We start from the raw sequence: 17019 nt of genomic DNA on the forward strand, positions 1-17019 counted from the left end.
CCACGCCCTACGTCAGTCAACCAGCACCATACACTACAGCCTCCAAAACGATTATAATGTTAAATCAACACATCTTTAAAGGTGGGGTAGGTAAGTTTGAGAAACCGGCTCGAGATACACTTTTGTTATATTCCATGGAATGCTCTTAACATCCCGATAAGCAATGAATATCTGAAGTGCTTTGACAAAAAATCCATAAAAAAATGTCATCTGTGGAAGCCGTAATACTGTAAAAAGCACGACCAATCATTTTAGCCGGCCCAGCTAAAATAACTGGACCCGGTTTCTCAAACTTACCTACCCTACCTTAAGGTTAATATAACATTCATGCAGGTAACATTCATACTGTGCAGGTCCCTCGATTAAGGAGGCGGGTTGTTAAATTACAGGCTGTTATTCAGACTCGCTGAGCTTAAGCTTCTTTTAAATGTTGAGGAAAACCAAGGTAATGCTCTTTTCTAAAGCTAAAAAGACTCCAGAGACTGCTTTGGATATTGTTACTATGCAAGGACAAGTACTCGAAGTGGTTACCTGTTATAAATACCTTGGTATCTGGCTTGATGATTGTCTTACTTTTAAACTTCAGGTCATTAATCTGCTTAAAAAGCTGAGGGTTAGACTAGGTTTCTTTTTCAGAAACAAGTCCTGTTTCTCTTTTGAAGCCAGGAAAAGGCTAGTCACTGTGACCTTTTTACCTGTGCTAGACTATGGTGATTTGATCTATATGAATGCACCTGCCCATTGCCTGGAAAGGTTAGATGCCGCCAATCACAGTGCTCTGAGATTTGTTACTAACTGTAAAGCACTTACTCATCACTGTACCCTGTATGCCAAGGCAGGTCTGCCTTCACTTACTGTACGGAGGCTCAGTCATTGGTACATATTCATCTATAAAGCTATGTTGGGTAAACTCCCAACTTATACAGTATATGCTCTTTGATCTCACAGAGAGTGGCAAGTAGCTATTGCCTGAGATCCCAGGATGTGTTTTTATTACATGTGCCAAGTGCTAGGACTGTTTTAGGTACTAAAGCTTTTATGTGCGCTGCTCCTCTAGCTTGGAACACCATGCAAAAAATATTGAAACTGAGCATTTTGATTCCCTTGCATCATTTTAAAGCGCGGCTGGATGAAATGTTATTGGATACCTGTCATTGTGAATAGGTTGCTAATTTATACCCCTGTAATTATGTTGTGATGTCCTTTTTGTTTTCTGTTGTTTTTATGTGTAACCAATGTACTGCAGGTCTCCCTTGAAAAAGAGATCGTTGATCTCAATGGGATTTTTAACCTGGTTAAATAAAGGCTACAAACAAACAAACAATTCATAAAGGTCAAAATTATTGAGGAACTATTGTTTTATAATGTCATAGTTTTAACTTTATAATAAACCGACGAGCTTATATGGACCGTTATTGTCAAAATGTCTCAAAAAGTATTTGCCATGAGGGAAAAGTGTGTGTTCCCCCCTCCCCCCTCCCATCTTTCTAGATGCTAACGCTTTTGAACAAAAACCATTTAAATTTCACTTAAAAAGAAGAATAAATAGAGGATAAAAGAGGGGGTCATTCGGTTTCGTTTTTACGTTTTTACGTTTTAAGACAAGACACAGCGATGCAGCCGAAAGCTGCGAAACATACAAACTACACTGTGTAGAGCTTTAAAACACGCAGCATCACGATAACAGAGCCTCGACCGACATGACAGTACACTTTGTGAATATTATTTTACTGAAAGACAGTTCTCTTACCTTTAAACGTAAGCTTGGTCAGATGTCAGAGGCGAGTGTAGGAGAGGCGAGACCCGAACCAAACCGATACTAAAAGCAGAGCTCAGCGGTTAGAAGATAAGATAAGATGGAACTTATTAACCCCGTGGGGAAATTCAGTAGTTCAAACAGCAACAGGGTTAGGTAAGGCAAGGCAAGTTTATTTTTATAGCACCTTTCAACACAAGGCAATTCAAAGTGCTTTACAAAAATGAAAGACATTAAGAAAATGGTATTTAAAACAGTCATTAAAAGCAAAGATAATAAAATAAACATTAAAAGACAAAATACATGAATAAAGGTTACAGTGCAGTTTAAGATATGAATAGTTCAATTAGAAGCAGCGGCAAAAAGAAAAGTCTTCAGCCTGGATTTAAAAGTAGTCAGAGTTGTAGTGGACCTGCAGGTTTTCTGGGAGTTTGTTCCAGATATTTGGAGCATAACAACTGAACGTCTCCATGTGTAGTTCTGACTCTGGGGACAGAAAGCTGACCAGTCCCTGAAGACCTGAGAGTTCTGGATGGTTCATCATTTAGCAGTAGATCAGAAATGTATTTTGGGCCTAACCATTCAGTGCTTTATAAAACCAGCAGCAGTATTTTGAAATCTATTATTTGACACACAGGAAGCCAGTGTAAAGACTTCAGAACAGGACTGATCCACTTTCTTAGTGTTAGTGAGGAACCAGTGTAAAGACTTCAGGACTGGACTGATCCACTTTCTTAGTGATAGTGAGGAACCAGTGTAAAGACTTCAGAACTGGACTGATCCACTTTCTTAGTGATAGTGAGGAAACCAGTGTAAAGACTTCAGAACAGGACTGATCCACTTCTTAGTGATAGTGAGGAACCAGTGTAAGACTTCAGAACAGGACTGATCCACTTTCTTAGTGATAGTGAGGAACCAGTGTAAAGACTTCAGAACAGGACTGATACACTTTCTTAGTGATAGTGAGGAACCAGTGTAAAGACTTCAGAACTGGACTGATCCACTTTCTTAGTGATAGTGAGGAACCAGTGTAAAGACTTCAGAACAGGACTGATACACTTTCTTAGTGTTAGTGAGGAACCAGTGTAAAGACTTCAGAACTGGACTGATCCACTTTCTTAGTGTTAGTGAGGAACCAGTGTAAAGACTTCAGAACTGGACTGATCCACTTTCTTAGTGTTAGTGAGGAACCAGTGTAAAGACTTCAGAACTGGACTGATCCACTTGCTTAGTGTTAGTGAGGAACCAGTGTAAGACTTCAGAACTGGACTGATACACTTTCTTAGTGTTAGTGAGGAACCAGTGTAAAGACTTCAGAACTGGACTAATCCACTTTCTTAGTGTTAGTGAGGAACCAGTGTAAAGACTTCAGAACAGGACTGATACACTTTCTTAGTGTTAGTGAGGAACCAGTGTAAAGACTTCAGAACTGGACTGATCCACTTTCTTAGTGATAGTGAGGAACCAGTGTAAAGACTTCAGAACAGGACTGATACACTTTCTTAGTGATAGTGAGGAACCAGTGTAAAGACTTCAGAACTGGACTGATCCACTTTCTTAGTGATAGTGAGGAACCAGTGTAAAGACTTCAGAACAGGACTGATCCACTTTCTTAGTGTTATTGAGGAACCAGTGTAAAGACTTCAGACTGGACTGATACACTTTCTTAGTGTTAGTGAGGAACCATGTAAAGACTTCAGAACTGGACTGATCCACTTTCTTAGTGTTAGTGAGGAACCAGTGTAAAGACTTCAGAACTGGACTGATCCACTTTCTTAGTGTTAGTGAGGAACCAGTGTAAGGACTTCAGAACTGGACTGATCCACTTTCTTAGTGTTAGTGAGGAACCAGTGTAAAGACTTCAGAACTGGACTGATACACTTTCTTAGTGTTAGTGAGGAACCAGTGTAAAGACTTCAGAACTGGACTAATCCACTTTCTTAGTGTTATTGAGGAACCAGTGTAAAGACTTCAGAACAGGACTGATACACTTTTTTAGTGTTAGTGAGGAACCAGTGTAAATACTTCAGAACAGGACTGATCCACTTTCTTAGTGTTATTGAGGAACCAGTGTAAAGACTTCAGAACTGGACTGATCCACTTTCTTAGTGTTAGTGAGGAACCAGTGTAAAGACTTCAGAACTGGACTGATCCACTTTCTTAGTGTTAGTGAGGAACCAGTATAAAGACTTCAGAACTGGACTGATCCACTTTCTTAGTGTTAGTGAGGAACCAGTGTAAAGACTTCAGAACTGGACTGATCCACTTTCTTAGTGATAGTGAGGAACCAGTGTAAAGACTTCAGAACTGGACTGATCCACGTTCTTAGTGTTAGTGAGGAACCAGTGTAAAGACTTCAGAACTGGACTGATCCACTTTCTTAGTGTTATTGAGGAACCAGTGTAAAGACTTCAGAACAGGACTGATACACTTTTTTAGTGTTAGTGAGGAACCAGTGTAAATACTTCAGAACAGGACTGATCCACATTCTTAGTATTATTGAGGAACCAGTGTAAAGACTTCAGGACTGGACTGATCCACTTTCTTAGTGGTTAGTGAGGAACCAGTGTAAATACTTCAGAACTGGACTGATCCACTTTCTTAGTGTTAGTGATGAACCAGTGTAAAGACTTCAGAACTGGACTGATCCACTTTCTTAGTGTTAGTGAGGAACCAGTTGTAAAGACTTCAGAACTGGACTGATCCACTTTCTTAGTGTTAGTGAGGAACCAGTGTAAAGACTTCAGAACTGGACTGATCCACTTTCTTAGTGTTAGTGAGGAACCAGTGTAAAGACTTCAGAACTGGACTGATCCACTTTCTTAGTGTTAGTGAGGAACCAGTGTAAAGACTTCAGAACTGGATTGATCCACTTTCTTAGTGTTAGTGAGCAACCAGTGTAAAGACTTCAGAACTGGACTGATACACTTTCTTAGTGTTAGTGAGGGAACCAGTGTAAAGACTTCAGAAACTGGACTGATCCACTTTCTTAGTGTTAGTGAGGAACCAGTGTAAAGACTTCAGAACAGGACTGATACACTTTCTTAGTGTTAGTGAGGAACCAGTGTAAAGACTTCAGAACTGGACTGATCCACTTCTTAGTGTTAGTGAGGAACCAGTGTAAAGACTTCAGAACTGGACTGATCCACTTTCTTAGTGTTAGTGAGGAACCAGTGTAAGACTTCAGAACTGGACTGATCCACTTTCTTAGTGTTAGTGAGGAACCAGTGTAAAGACTTCAGAACTGGACTGATTCCACTTTCTTAGTGTTTATGAGGAACCAGTGTAAGACTTCAGAAACTGGACTGATCCACTTTCTTAGTGTTATTGAGGAACCAGTTGTAAAGGACTTCAGAACTGGACTGATCCACTTTCTTAGTGTTAGAGAGGAACCAGTGTAAAGACTTCAGAACTGGACTGATCCACTTTCTTAGTGTTAGTGAGGAACCAGTGTAAAGACTTCAGAACTGGACTGATCCACTTTCTTAGTGTTATTGAGGAACCAGTGTAAAGACTTCAGAACTGGACTGATCAACTTTCTTAGTGTTAGTGAGGAACCAGTGTAAAGACTTCAGAACAGGACTGATACACTTTTTTAGTGTTAGTGAGGAACCAGTTGTAAATACTTTCAGAACAGGACTGATCCACTTTCTTAGTGTTATTGAGGAACCAGTGTAAAGACTTCAGAACTGGATTGAACCACTTTCTTAGTGTTAGTGAGGGAACCAGTGTAAAGACTTCAGAACAGGACTGATCCACTTTCTTAGTGTTAGTGAGGAACCAGTGTAAAGACTTCAGAACTGGACTGATCCACTTTCTTAGTGTTTAGTGAGGAACCAGTGTAAAGACTTCAGAACTGGACTGATCCACTTTCTTAGTGTTAGTGAGGAACCAGTGTAAAGACTTCAGAACTGGACTGATCCACTTTCTTAGTGTAGTGAGGGAACCAGTGTAAAGACTTCAGAACTGGACTGATCCACTTTCTTAGTGTTAGTGAGGAACCAGTGTAAAGACTTCAGAACTGGACTGATCCACTTTTTAGTGTCTGTGCAAGGGCAGCTGTAATGGAATACATCTAAGCTTTAGACTTTTAAAATATGTATATTTATAATAAAACACACCCAAAACAAAAACGAAATGTGAAATATATACATACAAATTTAGAGAATATTCACCTTTTCTCGTAAATGTACTCTCCTCTATCCTCTAGTCCTAAGATTTGTATCATCATAACTACACTGTAGCTATGCACGTATGACCAATAAAAGCCTTGAACCTTGAACAGTTAATTACTTTATACTGACAGTCGTTGTTGTTATGTAGCCCACGCCCTACGTCAGTCAACAGCACCATACACTACAGCCTCCAAAACGATTATAAATGTTAAATCAACAACATCTTTAAAGGTGGGGTAGGTAAGTTTGAGAAACCGGCTTTGAGATACACTTTTTGTTACATTCCATGGAATGCTCTTAACATCCCGATAGCAATGAATATCTTAAGTGCTTTGAACAAAAAATCCATTAAAAAATGTCATCTGTGGAAGCTGTAGTACTGTAAAAAGCACGACCAATCATTTTAGCCGGCCTGGCTAAAATAACTGGAGCCGGTTCTCAAACTTACCTACCCTACCTTAAGGTTAATATAACATTCATAAAGGTCACAATTATTGAGGAGCTGTCGTTTTATAATGTCATAGTTTCAACTTTATAATAAACCGACGAGCTTGTATGGACCGTTTATTGTCAAAATGTCTCAAAAGTATTTGCCATGAGGGAAAAGTGTGTGTTCCCCCCTCCCCCCTTTCTAGATGCTAATGTTTGAACAAAACCATTTAAATTTCACTTAAAAAGAAGAAGAAATAGAGGATAAAAGAGGGGGTCATTCGGTTTCGTTTTACGTTTTAACAAGATAAGCCAAGACACAGCGATCAGCAGCGAAAGCTGCGAAACATACAAACTACACTGTGTAGAGCTTTAAAATATGCAGCATCACGATAACAGAGCCTCGACCGACATGACACTTTGTGAATATTATTTTACTGAAAGACAGTGCTCTTAACTTTAAACGTAAGCTTGGTCAGATGTCAGAGGCGAGGCCCGAACCAAACCGATACTGAAAGCAGAGCTCAGCGGTTAGAAGATAAGATAGATGGACCTTTATTAACCCCGTGGGGAAATTCAGTAGTTCAAACAGCAACAGGGTTAGGTAAGGCAGGCAAGTTTATTTTTATAGCACCTTTCAACACAAGGCAATTCAAAGTGCTTTACAAAAAATGAAAGACATTAAGAAAATGGTATTTAAAAAACAGTCATTTAAAAGCAAGATAATAAAATAAACATTAAAAGACAAAATACATGAATAAAAGTTACAGTCCAGTTTAAGATGTGAATAGTTCAATTAGAAGCAGCGGCAAAAAGAAAAGTCTTCAGCCTGGATTTCAATGTAGTCAGAGTTGTAGTGGACCCTGCAGGTTTCTGGGAGTTTGTTCCATATATTGGAGCATAACAACTGAACGTCTCCATGTGTAGTTCTGACTCTGGGGACAGAAAGCTGACCAGTCCCTGAAGACCTGAGAGTTCTGGATGGTTCATCATTTAGCAGTAGATCATAAATGTATTTTGGGCCTAAACCATTCAGTGCTTTATAAACCAGCAGCAGTATTTTGAAGTCTATTCTTTGACACACAGGAAGCCAGTGTAAATACTTCAGAACAGACTGATCCACTTTCTTAGTGTTAGTGAGGAACCAGGTGTAAAGACTTCAGAACTGGACTGATCCACTTTCTTAGTGATAGTGAGGAACCAGTGTAAGACTTCAGAACTGGACTGATCCACTTTCTTATTGTTAGTGAGGAACCAGTGTAAAGACTTCAGAACTGGACTGATCCACTTTCTAGTGTTAGTGAGGAACCAGTGTAAAGACTTCAGAACTGGACTGATCCACTTTCTTATTGTTAGTGAGGAACCAGTGTAAAGACTTCAGAACTGGACTGATCCACTTTCTTAGTGTTAGTGAGGAACCAGTGTAAAGACTTCAAGAACTGGACTGATCCACTTTTCTTAGGTGTTAGTGAGGAACCAGTGTAAAGACTTCAGAACTGGACTGATCCACTTTCTTATTGTTAGTTGAGGAACCAGTGTAAAGACTTCAGAACTGACTGATCCACTTCTTAGTGTTAGTGAGGAACCAGTGTAAAGACTTCAGAACAGGACTGATACACTTTCTTAGTGTTAGTGAGGAACCAGTGTAAAGACTTCAGAACTGGACTGATCCACTTTCTTAGTGTTTTAGTGAGGAACCCGGTGTAAAGACTTTCAGAATCTGGACTGATCCACTTTTCCTTAGTGTTAGTGGAGGGAACCAGTGTAAAGACTTCAGAACAGGACTGATCCACTTCTTCTTAGTGGTAGTGAGGAACCAGTGTCAGACTTTCAGAACAGGAATGTCCACTTTCTTAGTTAGTGAGGAACCAGTGTACTGGACTGATCCACTTTCTTAGTGTTAGTGAGGAACCAGGTAAGGGAACCAGTGTAAAGACTTTCAGAACTAGGGACTGATTCCCACTTTCTTAGTGTCCAGTGAGGAAACCAGTGTAAAAGACTTCAGAACAGGACCTGATCCACTTTCGTTTAGTGTCAGTGAGGAACCAGTGTAAAAACAGACCTTCAGAAATCAGGGGACTGATCCACTTTCTTAGTGTTAGTGAGGAACCAGTGTAAAGACTTCAGAACTGGACTGATCCACTTTTTAGTGTCTGTGCAAGGGCAGCTGTAATGGAAAACATCTAAGCTTTAGACTTTTAAAATGTATATTTATAATAAAACACACCCAAAACAAAAACGAAATGTGAAATATATACATACAAATTTAGAGAATATTCAACCTTTTCTCGTAAATGTACTCTCTCTATCCTCTAGTCCTAAGATTTGTATCATCATAACTACACTAGCAATGCACGTATGACCAATAAAAGCCTTGAACCTTAAACAGTTAATTACATTATACTGACAGTCGTTGTTTGTTATGTAGCCCACGCCCTACGTCAGTCAACAGCACCATACACTCCAGCCTCCAAAACGATTATAATGTTAAATCAACACATCTTTAAAGGTGGGGTAGGTAAGTTTGAGATACCGGCTCGAGATACACTTTTTGTTACATTCCATGGAATGCTCTTAACATCCCGATAGCAATGAATATCTTAAGTGCTTTTTGACAAAAATCCATTAAAAATGTCATCTGTGAAGCCGGTTCTCAAACTTACCTACCCTACCTTCAGGTTAATATAACATTCATAAAGGTCACAAATATTGAGGAGCTGTTGTTTTATAATGTCATAGTTTTAACTTTATAATAAACCCTGACGAGCTTATATGGCCCGTTTATTGTCAAAATGTCTCAAAAAGTATTTGCCATGAGGGAAAAGTTGTGTTCCCCCTCCCCCCTCCCATCTTTCTAGATGCTAACGCTTGAACAAAAAACATTTAAATTTCACTTAAAAAAGAATAAATAGAGGATAAAAGAGGGAGTCATTCGGTTTCGTGTTTACGTTTTAACAAGATAAGCCAAGACACAGCGATGCAGCCGAAAGCTGCGAAACATACAAACTACACTGTGTGAGGCCCGAACCAAACCGATACTAAAAGCAGAGCTCAGTGGTTAGAAGATAAGATAAGATGGACCTTTATTAACCCCGTGGGGAAATTCAGTAGTTCAAACAGCAACAGGGTTAGGCAAGGCAAGGCAAGTTTATTTTTATAGCACCTTTCAACACAAGGCAATTCAAAGTGCTTTACAAAAATGAAAGACATTAAGAAAATGGTATTTAAAAACAGTCATTTAAAAGCAAAGATAATAAAATAAACATTAATAGTTCTTAATACATGAATAAAGTTATAGTCCAGTTTAAGATGTGAATAGTTCAATTAGAAGCAGCGGCAAAAAGAAAAGTCTTCAGCCTGGATTTAAAAGTAGTCAGAGTTTAGTGGACCTGCAGGTTTCTGGGAGTTTGTTCCAGATATTTGGAGCAAAACAACTGAACGTCTCCATGTGTAGTTCTGACTCTGGGGACAGAAAGCTGACCAGTCCCTGAAGACCTGAGAGTTCTGGATGGTTCATCATTTAGCAGTAGATCAGAAATGTATTTTGGGCCTAAACCATTCAGTGCTTTATAAACCAGCAGCAGTATTTTGAAGTCTATTATTTGACACACAGGAAGCCAGTGTAAAGACTTCAGAACAGGACTGATCCACTTTGTTAGTGAGGAACCAGTGTAAAGACTTCAGAACAGGACTGATCCACTTTCTTAGTGATAGTGAGGAACCAGTGTAAAGACTTCAGAACTGGACTGATCCACTTTCTTAGTGTTAGTGAGGAACCAGTGTAAAGACTTCAGAACTGGACTGATCCACTTTCTTAGTGTTATTGAGGAACCAGTGTAAAGACTTCAGAACAGGACTGATACACTTTCTTAGTGTTAGTGAGGAACCAGTGTAAAGACTTCAGAACTGGACTGATCCACTTTCTTAGTGTTAGTGAGGAACCAGTGTAAAGACTTCAGAACAGGACTGATACACTTTCTTAGTGTTAGTGAGGAACCAGTGTAAAGACTTCAGAACTGGACTGATCCACTTTCTTAGTGTTATTGAGGAACCAGTGTAAAGACTTCAGAACTGGACTGATCCACTTTCTTATTGTTAGTGAGGAACCAGTGTAAAGACTTCAGAACTGGACTGATCCACTTTCTTAGTGTTAGTGAGGAACCAGTGTAAAGACTTCAGAACTGGAGTGATCCACTTTCTTAGTGTTAGTGAGGAACCAGTGTAAAGACTTCAGAACTGGACTGATCCACTTTCTTAGTGTTAGTGAGGAACCAGTGTAAAGACTTCAGAACTGGACTGATCCACTTTCTTAGTGTTAGTGAGGAACCAGTGTAAAGACTTCAGAACTGGAGTGATGATCCACTTTCTTAGTGTTAGTGAGGAACCAGGTGTAAAGACTTCAGAACTGGACTGATCCACTTTCTTAGTGTTAGTGAGGAACCAGTGTAAAGACTTCAGAACAGGACTGATACACTTTCTTAGTGTTAGTGAGGAACCAGTGTAAAGACTTCAGAACTGGACTGATCACTTTCTTAGTGTTATTGAGGAACCAGCGTAAAGACTTCAGAACTGGACTGATCCACTTTCTTAGTGTTAGTGAGGAACCAGTGTGTAAAGACTTCAGAATTGGACTGATCCACTTTCTTAGTGTTAGTGAGGAACCAGTGTAAAGACTTCAGAACTGGACTGATCCACTTTCTTAGTGTTAGTGAGGAACCAGTGTAAAAGAACTTCAGAACTGGACTGATCCACTTTCTTAGTGTTAGTGAGGAACCAGTGTAAAGACTTCAGACCTGACTGATCCACTTTCTTAGTGTTATTGAGGAACCAGTGTAAAGACTTCAGAACAGACTGATCCACTTTCTTAGTGTTAGTGAGGAACCAGTGTAAAGACTTCAGAACTGGACTGATCCACTTTCTTAGTGTTATTGAGGAACCAGTGTAAAGACTTCAGAACAGGACTGATCCACTTTCTTAGTGTTATTGAGGAACCAGTGTAAAGACTTCAGAACTGAACTGATCCACTGTTAGTGTCTGTGCAAGGGGCAGCTGTAATGGAATACAATCTAAGCTTTAGACTTTTAAAATATGTATATTTATAATAAAACACACCCAAAACAAAAACGAAATGTGAAATATATACAGACAAATTTAGAGAATATTCAACCTTTTCTCGTAAATGTACTCTCCTCTATCCTCTAGTCCTAAGATTTTTATCGTCATAACTACACTGTAGCTATGCACGTATGACCAATAAAAGCCTTGAACCTTAAACAGTTAATTAACATTATACTGACAGTCATTGTTGTTATGTAGCCCACGCCCTACGTCAGTCAACAGCACCCATACACTACAGCCTCCAAAACGATTATAATGTTAAATCAACAACATCTTTAAAGGTGGGGTAGGTAAGTTTGAGAAACCGGCTCGAGATACACTTTTTGTTATATTCCATGGAATGCTCTTAACATCCCGATAGCAATGAATATCTTAAGTGCTTTGACAAAAAATACATAAAAAAATGTCATCTGTGGAAGCCGTAGTACTGTAAAAAGCACGACCAATCATTTTAGACGGCCCGGCTAAAATAACTGGAGCCGGTTTCTCAAACTTACCTACCCTACCTTCAGGTTAATATAACATTCATAAAGGTCAAAATTATTGAGGAGCTGTTGTTTTATAATGTCATAGTTTTAACTTTATAATAAACCGACGAGCTTGTAAGGACCGTTTATTGTCAAAATGTCTCAAAAAGTATTTGCCATGAGGGAAAAGTGTGTGTTCCCCCTCCCCCCTCCCATCTTTCTAGATGCTAACGCTTGAACAAAAAACATTTAAATTTCACTTAAAAAGAAGAATAAATAGAGGATAAAAGAGGGGGTCATTCGGTTTCGTTTTTACGTTTGAACAAGATAAGCCAAGACACAGCGATGCAGCCGAAAGCTGCGAAACATACAAACTACACTGTGTAGAGCTTTAAAACACGCAGCATCACGATAACAGAGCCTCGACCGACATGACGGTACACTTTGTGAATATTATTTTACCACGTATTGTTAAATATTGAGGATGAAGTGGAGTAAGAACCATATACTGTATATAAGAAGAAGGAGAGGAGGTTTTATCTCTATATTTTGTCAAAGAGGGCAGAAAAAACGTGTCAGGATTGTTTGTGTTTGTTTCTTTCTGAACGCAGCTTGACGAAGCAACGACTCGACTTTTAGAAGCTTTTATCTAATTTGGGGAGGGGGGGGGGGGGTTTGAGGGACGGGTTGAATGTCTTATGAGGATTAATAAACCTGAAAAGTTTCTAACATGTTGTCTTTGTCTTGATTTACGTTGAGTTGAGGGTATTCATGAAATGAGAAAGACTTGAATAATAAACTGTATTCTTTTATGATTAGCAAGTCAAGCCTTGTTACTTCTGTTAAAAATAGAGAATTGTCTTTATTTAAATTGTACTTTTAGTGCTTGTATGTTTGAAATGGGATAAGGACTGAAGCTACAGTATTTAAATAATATATAATATTTTATGGACAGAGATTTTTATCATGTAAAAAAACTGAGGCTTTAAATACTTCCAAATATTTGTTTTGTTATTGTTTTAATCTTTTGGGGGGTCATAACCAGTCAGTAATTATGCTATAACTCAAATATTCATTATTTATTTTTGCACTAGCAGATTTGACCAACAGATGGCGCTATTTCACTGTAAAATGCTTCAAAACGGCATGTTGCTTCAGGGGCACATTACTGGTAATGAGGTAGTATAAGAATAAGTATAAATAGTATAAGAATCAAGAGACACTTGAAGTACCACATTTAAAAGCATGTAGAATTTGTTGTTGTATTAATTGATTTAAAATAATTGATGCAATGTTTCATATGTATGTTACTTGATACTGGGGGTAGTCAAATCTGTAATCATATGTTACATTACATGTCATTTCTTAGACGCTTTTATCCAAAGTGACTTACATACATTCAGTACTGTGGCCAATCCCCACAGGAGCAATTTGGGGTGAAGTGTCTTGCCCAGGGACACAACGACATGCTGACTGCAGTGGGACTCAAACTTGCTATCCCCAGATCCGAAGTCCAGCACACTGAGCCACAGCCACCCCATATGTATATCATGTTTGTTAATCAAATTAAACCTGTCAGAATTAATGTAGTGACGTAAAAAGTAATAATTTCCCCTGAGATTTAAATCGAGGAGAATTAGCAGAGCGTTCAAATACTCCAGTGAAGTACAAGCACCTACACATTGTACAAAAGTGCAGGTTAAATATAAGCCTACAGGTGTTAAAACACACTTAATTTATTATGTATTATTAAGATTGTTTATTGATCCTCCTGTGAGAGTCAGCAGGTGATGTTTTCCCACAGTTCAGTCTGCCAGAAGGGGGCGGGGCCTGTCACTGTAACAAGCCAATGATGAGTGGGCGTGGAGCCGACGACTGATAAACATCTGAGCCAATCAGACAGTAACAGGTCCCAGAGGAGAGAGGGGGGCGTGTTTCAATTAGTGTGTGTGTGTGTGTGTGTGTGTGTGTGTGTGTGTGTGTGTGTGTGTGTGTGGTGTGTGTGTGTGTGTGTGTGTGTGTGTGTGTGGTGTGTGTGTGTGAGATGATGCTTCAGTCTCAGTTCCCACCTCTGTCTAGTTCTGCAGTGTTTTATTGTGTCTGTTTATCTGATCGGAGCATCTTTTCTGCTAAGTGACAACAGACAGAGAAGAGAAGTATTCAGGGCCTGTACATTTACTAAAAGCACACATAGAAAATAGTTTTCCTGTTTCTTTTAAATCCTTAGTTAGGTAAAAGTTTGTATCAGCAAAATATTCAATCAGTGTAACCCTAAATCTCCTGGAAACATCTACTGTAGTGGGTACCTTTGAGGTACTTTTTTGAGTACTCCACCAGGTGTTTTTATCTATGTCTGTGCACAGATTGTGTCACCTCGATAACATTACAATCATGCAAGACAGTCATGAAGCTTTACAGAAGTGTAGCGATGAAAATGATAGCCAATTTAAAAAATGGGAGTGTTAGTGACACTTTATAAGAGACCACCTGGTACGGTCGCCAACAGGTGCAACACGCTACAACGAACCAAACATTTCCATCAGGAGCAATGCAGCTTCAGAAACAATGCAAATATAAAAAACAAATGTGCCAAAAGACATGCAAATGAAGAAACATCTTCCCCGACTTGACAACACGTGTGCAGCATTCAGAAAACATTCACCAACCTGACGAAACATGCAAATTAAATGTGCAAATAAATGAAATGCTAAAAGAAGCTCAAAACACAACGTAAGCGGGGACACTAAAAAGTGACGCACACAGCTGGGAACGGAGCGCTTGTTGGCGTTCTGGGATTATAAAGTTTGGCCAAATGTCTCTGTTGTTGGAGAGTATAGATAAAATGTAGGTTTAAAGCTTATTTTAATGTGATCACTTCCTTCAGATAATATTGCAGATCTGCTGCAAGCTAGCTAGCTGATGTAGCTAACCTAGTCATTTCAAATACACTGACAAAAGTGTCGACAAACAAGTGCTGTGTGCGTCACTTTTTAGTGTCCCCTGGATTCGTGTTTTTTTAGTTTTTCGGGGGCTGCAAGCACATGTTTCTCTAAGGAAGTATTTTAGGCCGTTGTGTTTGCACCTGTCGGCCACTGTAATAACCTCATCTGTGGTAATAAAATCGACCGTAATTACCTCTGAGATGTAGAGAGTGGAAGTATAAGGTAGAATAAATTGAAAATAATCAAGTGACATGTGTTTTTTTACCTTTTCACCTCTGCTGACACAACAGATCAGATAAAGGGAGACAATGAAACGCTGTAGAAAGAGGACAGAGGTGGGAACTCAGACTGAAGCATCGTCACACACACACACACACACACACACACCACACACACACACACACACACACACACACACACACACACACACACACACACACCCACACACACACACACACCTAATTGAAACACGCCCCCCTCTCTCCTCTGGGACCTGTTACTGTCTGATTGGCTCAGATGTTTATCAGTCGTCGGCTCCACGCCCACTCATCATTGGCTTGTTACAGCGACAGGCCCCGCCCCCTCCTGGCAGACTGAACTGTGGGAAAAATAACCCTCAATGAATAGGATGATTAGTTTCTTGATTAATGGGGTAGTCTATAAAAGCAACGTCTTGAAATATTTTGATGTCAGTCCAAAATCCAAAATATCTCATTTCATTTGATACAAACATGGAAAAACAGAACATCTCTATTTTTCAGAGGCTTAAAACAGCATTTTCAAATATTTAACACTAACCCAGAGGTGGAAGGAGTACTTAGAGCTTGTACTTAAGTAAAAGTAGAAGTACCATAGTGTAGGAATACTCTGTTACAGTAAAAGTCCTGCATTCAAAATGTTCCTCAAGTAAAAGTAGAAAAGTATTATCATCAAAATATAGTTAAATGGTGCAATGGTGTCTTTACAGGTCTCACTAAAAAATCTATTAGAAAGATTCAGCTAATTCAGAACGCCGCTGCTCGAGTCCTCACTAACACTAAGAAAGTGGATCACATCACTCCTGTTCTGAAGTCCTTACACTGGCTTCCTGTGTGTCAAAGAATAGATTTCAAAATACTGCTGCTGGTTTATAAAGCACTGAATGGTTTTAGGCCCTAAATACATTTCTGACCTACTGCTAAATTATGAACCATCCAGATCTCTCAGGTCTTCAGGGACTGGTCAGCTTTCTGTCCCCAGAGTCAGAACTAAACATGGTAAAGCAGCGTTCAGTTATTATGCTCCAAATATCTGGAACAAACTCCCAGAAACCTGCAGGTCCACTACAACTCTTACTACTTTTAAATCCAAGCTGAAGACTTTTCTTTTTGTCGCCGCTTTTAATTGAACTATTCATATCTTAAACTGCACTGTAACTTTTATCCATGTATTTTTTCTTTTAATGTTTATTTTATTATCTTTTCTTTTTAATGACTGATTTTAAATGCCATTTTCCGAATGTCTTCCATTTTTGTAAAGCACTTTGAATTGCCTTGTGTTGAAAGGTGCTATATAAATAAACTTGCCTTGCCTTGCCTTGCCTTGCCTTAGAGTAGTGACAGTAAAAGTAGTCATTGTGCAGATTGCTCCATTTCAGAATAATATATATGATATGTTTTATAATGATTGATCATGAAAGTGTTCTCAAAGCTGGTAAAGGTGCAGCTAGTTTGAATGACTTTGTATACTGCAGGGTAGCTTGTGAATTTACTCCAGGTGGAACTACAGTCTGATTTAACACTTGGTCATATTTCACATCATTCATCCACATCTGTGAAGTAACTAAAGGTATTAAATACATGTAGTGGAGGAAAAGTACACCATTTACCTCTGACTTGTAGGGAGTAGAAGTACAAAGAAGTATACAAATGATATACTCAAGTAAACACAAGTACAGTACTTGAGTAAATGTACTTACTTTACACCTCTAAGTTTCTACTCTTGTTTCTTGCTGTCCAGCATTTTGTTTTTGAACCCTGCTATATTGTAAACATGGTATTTACCTCAATGTATTTTTTAAACAAACTAAACAAATAAATGCATTATTAAACATCAACACGTATAACATATTCAAATAAATCACTGAAAGTGTC

The 17019-nt window shown here is 38.9% G+C and overlaps 1 protein-coding gene across 2 annotated transcripts in view; it reads right to left on the bottom strand.

The window, feature by feature from the left end:
• LOC117497745 (phospholipase A and acyltransferase 3-like) overlaps positions 1–1831 on the bottom strand; it is a 5709-nt gene extending 3878 nt beyond the window's left edge. The window contains exon 1 of one of the 2 annotated variants that reach the window (XM_034149752.1): positions 1751–1831. The gene's annotated coding sequence lies outside the window, so the exon portion shown is untranslated. The remainder of the gene's footprint in view (positions 1–1750) is intronic. The other variant, XM_034149753.1, reaches the window with a different exon arrangement.
• Positions 1832–17019: the final 15188 nt, after the last annotated feature.

The sequence above is a fragment of the Trematomus bernacchii genome, unplaced genomic scaffold (assembly GCF_902827165.1).
Source record: "Trematomus bernacchii unplaced genomic scaffold, fTreBer1.1, whole genome shotgun sequence".
NCBI lineage: Eukaryota > Metazoa > Chordata > Actinopteri > Perciformes > Nototheniidae > Trematomus > Trematomus bernacchii.